The sequence below is a fragment of the Penaeus japonicus genome, unplaced genomic scaffold, assembly GCF_977035675.1.
Source record: "Penaeus japonicus unplaced genomic scaffold, GWHDUDI00000001_assembly GWHDUDI00000002, whole genome shotgun sequence".
NCBI classification, from domain to species: Eukaryota; Metazoa; Arthropoda; class Malacostraca; order Decapoda; family Penaeidae; genus Penaeus; species Penaeus japonicus.
Window position 1 is genome coordinate 12,143,159 of NW_028234404.1, and position 10,000 is coordinate 12,153,158.

At 48.7% G+C, this 10,000-nt stretch overlaps 1 protein-coding gene across 7 annotated transcripts in view; it reads left to right on the forward strand.

The window, feature by feature from the left end:
• LOC122261795 (serine/threonine-protein phosphatase 4 regulatory subunit 1) overlaps positions 1-10,000 on the forward strand; it is a 148,166-nt gene that overhangs the window by 36,752 nt on the left and 101,414 nt on the right. The gene's annotated exons all lie outside the window — the stretch shown is intronic.

Consider the following 10,000-nt stretch of genomic DNA (forward strand, 5'->3'; position numbering starts at 1 on the left):
TAGACTGGCTTCAGGTTGAGTATTTTGGTGCACTTTGCCAACTTGGGTTCAGACAGAGTTGGTGGTTGAGGAGGGCCCCTCCTCTCCCGTCGCATCTCTCTCTCTCTCTCTTTCTTTTATTCGTTCTTCCTCTCTCGCCCACGTCTTTCTTCTCCATATCAGCCTTTCGTCATGTACACATTTCACGCTCTTTGTTTTTTAATTATTTTTCTTTGCTTGTGCGTTCGTCTCTTAGCTCCCCTTACTTAATTCCTTGCCCCGACGGCCATGTGTTTCATGGTCTCGGCGACGCGGCCGGCCCTTCGCTCCCCGTCCCTTCCTTCGCGGGGTGGCCCTGGCACCTTCGTCCCTTCCATTCCTGTTGGGCACTGCCCCACTCGTCCACCTCCTCTCCCCCGCCCCCCTCAGCTCTCCATCTGGCCGCCCTTCAGTCTCTTCCTAGTGTAGACGGCTTCGGTGTCTGCTTCTCTCTCTCTCGGGTCTCTCTCAACCTTCCTTTATCGCTCTCCAGTTATCCTTCTTTCTTTTATCCCTCGAGTTCAATTTTTCTTCTCACCTGAGAGTGGCGGGGCATACAGGTTTCCCCGGGCACGGTTGCGCGCGCGCGCGCCTCTCTCTTTCTCTTTCTCACTCACTCACTCCCGGGCGACGCTAGACTCGCCTATTTTGGGCTCATTAGTACTGACTGATTCATGGCGCAGCTTAAATATTCCACTGTAACAGTAGTACCTGTCGCGGGCACTTTTGAGTGTGCGGGGATGAGTGGGGGGAGGGGGGTGGGTATGGTGGAGGTGAATTTGTTTGTGTTCGTATTGTGTTTGTGTTCCGGGGTATCGTGTTTGTGGAGAGGAGCAGACGGATGAGCAAGAAGGGATGAACGGATAAAGAAAGAAAAGAATGGTTGTGTTTGAGAGAGAGAAGGAGAGAGAGAGAGAGAGAACGATCGAGCCAGAGCCAGAGCCAGCCAAGGAGAACAGATTGTGGAGGTTTTACGTGGGCGCGCGAGAGCCAGACTCCCGCCAGACGGCTGCATTCCTCGCAACTACCGCTGCCACCAACTAACTACCCCCACCCTCCTTCGCCCACTTCCTTCATTCGCGCCTTCTTTCCTTCCTCCCTCCGTGCTCTTCCACCTCTCGCCGCCCCCTTCCCCTTTGCTCAGTTTTTTTTCTACTCGCACCTACCATATCTACCTCTCCCCTATTTTAATTTATTTACCAAATTACTGGTGTGTGTGTGTGTGTGTGTGTTGATATAACACACCACACTATATATATATATATATATATATATATATATTGTGAGTATTTTTATATTCATTACATGCATTTATATATGTATATATATATGTATATATATTTGTTTATATTTATTTGGATATATATTTACACATACATATATATATATATATATATATATATATATATATATATATATATATATATATACATATATACATATATACACATTTACACACACACGCATACACACATACACACATGATACCGTCCTAACACCTGGCCTGGCTTCGGCTAGTTGGCAGGCTTGCTGGCAGGAAAGTAAACAAACAAAATGAGGAGGAGGAGGAGAGAGGAAAAGAAGAAAAAGAACGAAAAAATAGAGAAAGAGATAGATGGAGGATAAGGAGAAGCTGAAGATATAAGAGTGAATGGGTTGGCTGTCGTTAAGTAGAGGGAAAATCTGTATGAGAGAGAGAGAGAGAGAGAGAGAGAGAGAGAGAGAGAGAGAGAGAGAGAGACTGAGACCGAGACCGACTGAGACACTTTTTTTCATCAAAGCCAGACGATGGGGACGGGCTAAGCTGAGTGTGGAGATATGTTTGGACTTTGTAGTCTGCGAATCTGCTGCGTATAAATAAAATGCCGTCTGGCCGGCTGTGGTATAGGGGCGATGTTTTGGGAGAGGTGGAGACGGGAAGAGCACAGGGAGCAGTGACTAATAAAGAGAAGGAGAAGATGGGGATGGAGGAGAAAGAAATAAGACGGGGAGCGCGGAGGGACTGGCTTTCGTCGTAGAAGAAAGGGAAGCAGAATAATGAGATAGAAATAGGGAGAGAGAAAGAAAGAGAGAGAAAGAAAGAAAGAAAGAAAGAAAGAAAAAGAAAGAGAGAGAACGCGTGAGATTGGTTAGTTTATTGATAGGTATTGTTTATTCATTTGTTTACCACTGGGTGTGAGTGTGTGCTAGTTGATTTTTTTAAGAATGAGTTTTTAAAGGTCGATGAAACATCCTTATTATTAATGTCATCACCGGTATTGGTTATCATTGGCTATCTTACGCTTACCTTTATTGTAGGCGTGAAAACATGTTTTAGTTCACGCATATCAGATGAATCACATGATTTGCACCTTCAGACGGTCTATTTTTCATTCATTCATCCATTCATTCATAAATGTTCTGGTAGAACTCGGTTGGAAACCCGGCTTCTACTCCCCCCCCCTCCCGCCCTCCTCTTTCCTCCCCTCCCCCCATTCCTTACTTCCCTCTTCAACACGAATTCTTTAAATAATTCTTGGAAATGTTTCTTTCTCAGTGTTGGGGGACGGGGGAGGGGGGAGGGCTAGATGGGTGGGTGTGGGGAGGGGGGGAGATTATGATCGGCGGCGACTGCGGAAGAAAAAGTCAAAGAGGAGGTGGATGGTAGTGGTGGTGATAAAGAAGACATAATAAAGAAAAAAAAGAGGAAGATGACGATGATGGCGGGGAGGTTTTTAAAAAGAGGAATATAGATACTGTACCTTTTGGTGTTCTGGGGGAGGAGGAGGAGGAGGAGGAGGGGTGAGAGGGGGAGAGGAGTCTCCTTGCGGTGTTGGCAGCAGAGTGCCAAGAGGAACTCTTAGGTCTTTCCACCTCCTCCGCCTTGTTTCTTTCCTTTCCTTCCATTTCCCAACTATCGCTTCCTTAGAGAGAGAGAGAAAAAGAGAAAGAGAGGGGGAGAGGGAGGGAGAGAAAATAGAATTAGAAATAGAAATGGAGCCCGGGAAGTGGGCCTGGCGGTCGGGCCCTCCCATGTGCCGATGTCTGGATCTCATGAAGGCGTATATACCTTGGTGACTCAACCGGTCTTATCTTGATCAGTGGCCACGACAAACTCGGCGTCAGCGGCGGCAGATCCCAAGGGCGCCGCCGCCTGCCCTCGTCTTCGGCCCCGTCCTCATCTTCGTCCTCGTCTTCGTCCTCGTCTTTATTCTACTCCCCGTCCTCCCATCCCCCCCCCTCCGGGTTTACGAGTGGCGGGACCGACATGGACAAGTTGGAGGTGTCAGGGGCTAGCGGGCGGCCACCGCCTATGATGATGATGACGATGGTGATGATGTAAGGATGGTGTCTCAGACCCTGGCTGTTTCGTCGCCCTAAAACCTCGCCTTCGTAACCCGAGCTCTGTGAGCCAACCCAGTGTATGGTGGGAAGGAAAGGCTACCCGGCTACACACGCCTTGGCCGCCCCCCCCCCCCCCCACACACACACACACACACATTTCCCCCCCTCCTCTTTTTCTCTCTCTCTCTCTCTCTCTCTCTCTCTCTCTCTCTCTCTCTCTCTCTCTCTCTCTCTCTCTCTCTCTCTCTCTCTCTCTCTCTCTCTCTCTCCACTAATCGGCGAGCACAAGTCTTAGGCGCGTGGGCGGAGGGGCGTCCTCGACCACGTGAACCCTGAGTACGCAACATTCCGCCGGGCACTTGTGGCAAGCACGGACGGACGCACGAACGCACACTTCAGTCTAGAGGAAACATTGAGGTAGTTTGGGTCTGTCTGTGTGTTGCATTTTTTCCCTTGCTAGATCGGACGCTGTAACAGACACTTGGATTTTCATGCTGTCATTGTTTAGTGTGTACCGATTGTTTTATTTATCTTTTCTTTCTTTATATTGTATAGTGATGTATTTCTCTCTCTCTCTCTCTCTCTCTCTCTCTCTCTCTCTCTCTCTCTCTCTCTCTCTCTCTCCTCTCCTCTCCTCTCTCATCTCTCATCTCTGCGTCCACATCTCTCATCTCATCTCCTCATCTCTCTCTCTCTTTCTCTCTCTCTCTCTGACACACTCACTCATTCACACACACACACACACACACACACACACACACACACACACACACACACACACACACACACACACACACACACACACACACACACACACACACTCACACTTACTTTCGAGCCCGACTGCAGTCTTTTGTGCGCGCGCATCGTCATAGCAAGTTTATGCACGTGATATTTATAGTCGGATGTTTGAATGTGACGAATACTTGGTCGTGGGTTTTAGCGGGGGTGGGGGAGTATCAAGGGAGGAGGGGAGGTTAGGGAGAGAGAGGGAAGTAGTGGGAGTTGGGGAGGGAGGAGGGGGGAGGAGAGAGGCCCAAAGACCGGGCGCCCCCCCGGTGAGGAGAGCCAAACCACAAGAGGACCCCACCACCGACATTAGGGACTGCACACCGTGGAGGTTACGGTGCGGTGCCGTCCTGCTCCCCCATTGCTGCTCGTATGAATGGGAATGGCGGACGAGGCCCCTCCCTTCCCGTGCCCTGACTCCTCGTAATCGTCTGGTAACTTTGCGCTTTGCCTCTCCTCTCTCTCTCTCTCTCTCCGTACCACTCTCTCCTCCCCCCCCATCCCCCCCTCCTCTCTACTATATAAATTATATAATAATATATATATATATATATATATATATATATATATATATATAATGTGTGTTCATTTATTTATTTATTTATCAAATTATATTATATATTAATACGTATATGCGCATTGTGTAAAGGAGAAGGGAGGTTCGGAGACAATGCATAAGGGGACTACCCCGGAGATCACGCGAAAGGAAAAGGAGCAAGTAGTGCCATCGCCGAGAGAGGGGAGGGGAGGGGGGCTTGTGGCGAAGGGGAGCGAGACTTTACTCGTGGGCGGGGTTTTGTAAGGCGTCGCCATGTGGTCGTGGTCAGGAAATAAGGGCGGGAAAAGAGAGTAGGGGGTGGGGGGGATAAGGGAGTAGGGAAAAGAGAGCCGTGCCATGATCCCCTTCGCCCCATCGCCCCATCGCCGCCGCCGCCTGACGGAGCACCGGTGAGGAAGGGGTGCCACCGAAACCGATCGGAAATGCCACTGTTATTGCCACCGGATCCGTCGCTCTCCCTCACCTCCCGCCCTTCCTGCGTCTCTCGCCTTCTCTCTCCCTCCCTCTCCCTCCCTCTCCCTTCCTCTCCCTGCCTCCCTATATATATATGTGTGTGTGTGTGTGTGTGAATATATGATAAATAATTAATAATAATTATCTAACATATATATATATATATATATAATAAGATAAAATATATATAATAGTATATTATATATATAATATAATATATAATATATATATATATATATATATATATATGGAGAGAGAGAGAGAGAGAGAGAGAGAGAGAAAATACTAATCCGTACCCTGTGACCTTCTCCGCGAAGAAGTCGGTCCCTGCTTGAAGTGTTCTAAATATTCCTAGCGACTCGTGAGTACATTCCTCCCCCGCCCCTCCAGTCCCGCCGGATGTGCCTCGCTTGGCCACGAACCTGTTGTACAAGACGGACGGCGCGGCGGCGGCGGCGGCAGCGGCGGCAGCAGCGGCACGATGTACACCGAGCTCACGGCGCCGTACCCTTTTGTGCGCGTGGTGGGACTTGCGGTTTGCGCTGGGGTCCCCTTTGTGTGCGTGTCTGTCTGTTTCTGTCTGTGTGTTTGTGCGGGAGAGAGAGAGAGAGAGAGAGAGAGAGAGAGAGAGAGAGAGAGATTGACTGACTGACTGTTAGAGACTGTGAGTATATGTATACACGTGTGCGTGCGTGTGTTCGATCAAATGAGCAAGCAAGTGAGCGAGCGAGCGAGCGAGCGAGCGAGTGAGTGAGCGAGTGAGATCGTGCGTGGGTCGCGAGGCACTTAAGTGTTAATTGAGGGGCCGTTCGTGGGTCTCTCGGTGCGGCTCGCGATGATTCACACCAGAAACATCCGTATCATTGTGGCCGACGTTCCTCTGCTCCCCCCTCTCCCCCCCTCCCTTCGCGCCCTTGCCTCCTCCCCCTCTTTTTCTTCTTCTTCCAGTTCTTGCTGTTCCTCCTCCTTGTTCGTCGTTTTTTTTTTTTTTTTTTTTCGCTTCCTCCTTTTAGCCGCCTCTACCTTCGCCTTAGCTCCGTTTCCCTATTTCCCTTTCTCCCTCCCCCCTCTCTCTCCGTCCCTCCCGGCTTTATCCCATCGCATCTTCCTCTTTCTATTTTCCTCTTTTTTTCCCGTTTCTTCTCGTTGTTTTCCTGCTCTTATCCATCTTCGGTCCGTCCCTTTCACCTCCTCTTTTTATCTCCTTCCTGTTGCTTCTTAATTTTTCTTCTTTTTTCCCCCTCTTCATTTTCTTCGTTTCCTCCTCTTCCCTCCTGCTCCTCCTCTTCAGCCTTCGCTTTTTTCTTTCTCTTCTTTTTTTCTACTTCTTTCTTCTTATTTTTTTGCCTTATGATTATTATTACTTTTTTTTTCTTCCACCGCGGGAAAAAAAGTAAAATACTCAAAAAGAATATGAAGGAAGGAGAAAGCGAAGATCAGGTAGAAGAGAAACGAGAGAAATGTAACGATTGCGGAAGGGGGTAAGGGGGACTAAACGAAATACGAAGCAGATAATAACGAATAACGAATAAATAGAAGGATAAATAATCCGGGAATACCGCGTGGAGGAAATGCCATAGGTGGATTGGCCAGGTGAACTCAAGGCCGGGTGGGGGTGGGGGTGGGAGTGGGGTTAAGGTGTTGCTAGCCTCCTTTTCTTGTGTTTTATTGGAGGTGTGTGTGTGTGTGTGTGTGTGTGTGTGTGTGTGTGTGTGTGTGTGTGTGTGTGTGTGTGTGTGCGCGCGTGCGTATGTGTATGTATGTATGTATGTATGTATGTATGTGTGTGTGTAAGTCAGTGGCGTGGTGGCTTGACGTAGCAGGGTCATTGGGCGGAGAACGTGTGAGTGCATTGCCCATATCATAATCACCAATACCCATACTGTGCTGTGCTCTGTACACGAAAGGACGGTTTGTACGTGTCCCTCCGTCTCTCACCTTTCTCTTTCTCCTTCTCCTACTCTTTCTCTCCCCCCCCCTCCCTCTCCCTCCTTCCCTCTCTCTCTCCCTCCCTCCCCCTCCCTCCCTCCCTCTCCCTCCCTCTCCCTCCCTCTAAGGGGTTGTAAGGGATACCAGTGATTCGAATGATGGGGGGGGGGGGTCAGGTTGAGAACCATGCATTGGATTGAGGTCTTTAATCTCAATGCTCTAAATTGGGATAACGCTGGATGTAAATGACGAAGACCCCCTGGGTGTTGCTGACGTGGGGTTGGGGCACCTGGTGTTATAGTAGTAGTAATAGTAGTAGTAGTGAGAGAGAGGGATAGGGTGGAAGCAAGGGAATTATGGAAGGAGAGAGGGAAAGAGAGAAAGAGGGGGAGAGAGAGAGAGAGAGAGAGAGAGAGAGAGAGAGAGAGAGAGAGAGAGAGAGAGAGAGAGAGAGAGAGAGAGAGAGAGAGAGAGAGAGTGAGTGTGTTTGAGAATGACAATGAGAATGAAAAGGAGATGATTCAGACATGAATGAACACATAGGGGAGACGAGCCGAGGAGAAGAGTCGAGAGAATAGGAGGAGAGAGGACTTGGGGAGTGCATGGGGAGAGGCGAGTGAGTGAGTGACTGAGCGAGCGAGTGAGCGAGTGAGGCTTCGGGAGGAGGGAAGGGAGTTACCATTACACGGGTAACGGTTGCCGGTAATTGCATGGTGACCGCACCAGGCAGCAACAATTACTGTCCAGCTGTTGCACGTCAGGCGGTTGGCCGGGTTGGGATGGGATTGGATAGGATAGGAGAGGACAGGATAGGATAGGTTAGGATGGGATGGAATTAGATAGAATGGGACGGGACGTGACATGATGGGATTGGATGGAATTTGACGGGATAGGATAGGATTGAGTGGGCCAGGATAGGATACTATGTGGGATGTGATAGGACGCGGCGCAGCTCGGGAAAAAAAACAAGCCTCGGGTATCGGTTTTCTATTCCTTTTATGGTTGTACTTTTCTCCGTTTTCATTTGAATTCAACTTCGTTTATCCTTATTGAATTCTTCGCATTTGCCCCCCTTGATTTTATTCAGTTTCTTGTTATTGTGGATGGTTTGTTTATATATTTAGTGGGTTGTTTATTTAGTTGTTGTTTTTCATTTATATTTATAGATATTTCCCTTCGCTATTGGTGTGTGTGTGCGTGCGCGCGCGCGCGTTTGCGTGCTTGAATGTGTGTGTCTGTTTGATAATGGATGTGTGTGTGTGTGCGCTCCTGCCCGATGAACACGGCAACAGCGACCAGGCGCGACCCAGGTAGCAGCCATATGGGTTGGCGACGGCGACAGCGACGGCGACCGCGACGGCGACATGCCTCGCTGGCCGTTTCCTCCGCGGGGCGCGGAAGAGTCGCCGGTCCTGGTGCTTTTCGCGTTGACTTGCATGCCGCCGTTGATGGTTCCGTTTGCAGACATTGCTCGTTGTTCCTGTTGACTCTCCTGTTGTTTCCGTTGACAAAAATTGTCATTACTGTTCGTGTTGCCTGTCTTACTGTTGCGATCTATGTTGGTGTCCGTTGTCGCTGTTATACTGCTTTTGTTTTATTATTATCATTGGCGTCGTCATATTTTTTGTTGTATGAATAGACAGACATTTTAGTTAATCTTGTATTATTGTGTTTTATTGATATAGCTACAATCTTTTTTGTTGCTATTATTATTAGTAGTGGTACTCTATCATCGTTATTACTATTATCATTACCTTAGCATCATCATTATTATTATTAGAATAGTTTTTGCGATTATTGTTGTTATTGTCGCTATTATTATTACGAAAACTGCCGTTGTTATTAGTATTGTTAATGTGATCAGTAACATCAACATTGTAATTATCATTAGTATTATTATTTCTGTATAATTGTTTTCATCATTGTTCCCATTAATATTTCTTATCATTTTTTTTACTCATCGTTTTCCCTTTCTCTCTTTACAGGTAAGTTGCGGACGGAGAGGAGAAAAAGAGCTGCTTAGGAGGGAGGAGGTAAGAGAAAGGAAAGAAATTTTGGGAGTTTTTTCGGATGGGGGGAGGGTTGCAGAAGACGATGTAGGAGGAAGAGAAGAAGAAAAAGAAGAAATAGAAAGCAAAAGAGGAGGAATAAAACAAGAAAGAAATGAACAAGCACTTAGCAGGGATGAATTGACGTTTGTATTTTTGTTTTTTGTTTGTTTCCTTCTAGGATTGGAAAGTGGGATGCGTCCTCGTACATAGAATAAGAGGAAAAAAAGACAAAAGAAAAAGTGAGAGCATATACAGGAGAACACGAAAGTGTAGGTCAGGCTGCTATCGTAAAGGGGAGTGGATGAGGAGTGGGCGTGGGGGTAGGAGAGGGGGGTGGGGGGTCGTGCATGGCAGCCTTGCTGAGCGCGGTTGCTGCCTCAAGGTGAGTGGCTTCCCATTCATTCTCTATCCCCCCCCCCCCTCTCTCTCTCTCTCTCTCTCTCTCTCTCTCTCTCTCTCTCTCTCTCTCTCTCTCTCTCTCTCTCCCTCTCTCTCTCTCTCTCTCTCTCTCTCTCTCTCTCTCCTCCTCCCTCCCCTCTCTCTCCCTCCCCTCCCCTCCTCCCTCCCCTCCCCACCCCCTCCCCCCTCCTCTCTCTCCCTCCCCTCCCTCCCTATCTTCCCTCTCTCCCCTCCTTTCCTCCTCCCTCCCTCCCTTCCTTTCACCCTCCTTTCCTCCCTTCCTCCCTCCCTCCCTTCCTGCCACCCTCCCTTCCTTCCCTCCATATCCCTCCCCCTCTTCTCCCCTCCTGTCCCTTTCCTACACTTCGGTTTTGCCTCCCTTTTACCTTCCTCTCCTCCTCCTCCTCCTCCTCCTCCTTCTCTCCCTCTATCCTCCGGCCATTCTTTGACGCGGTCAGGATGTGACGTAACTCCTTGG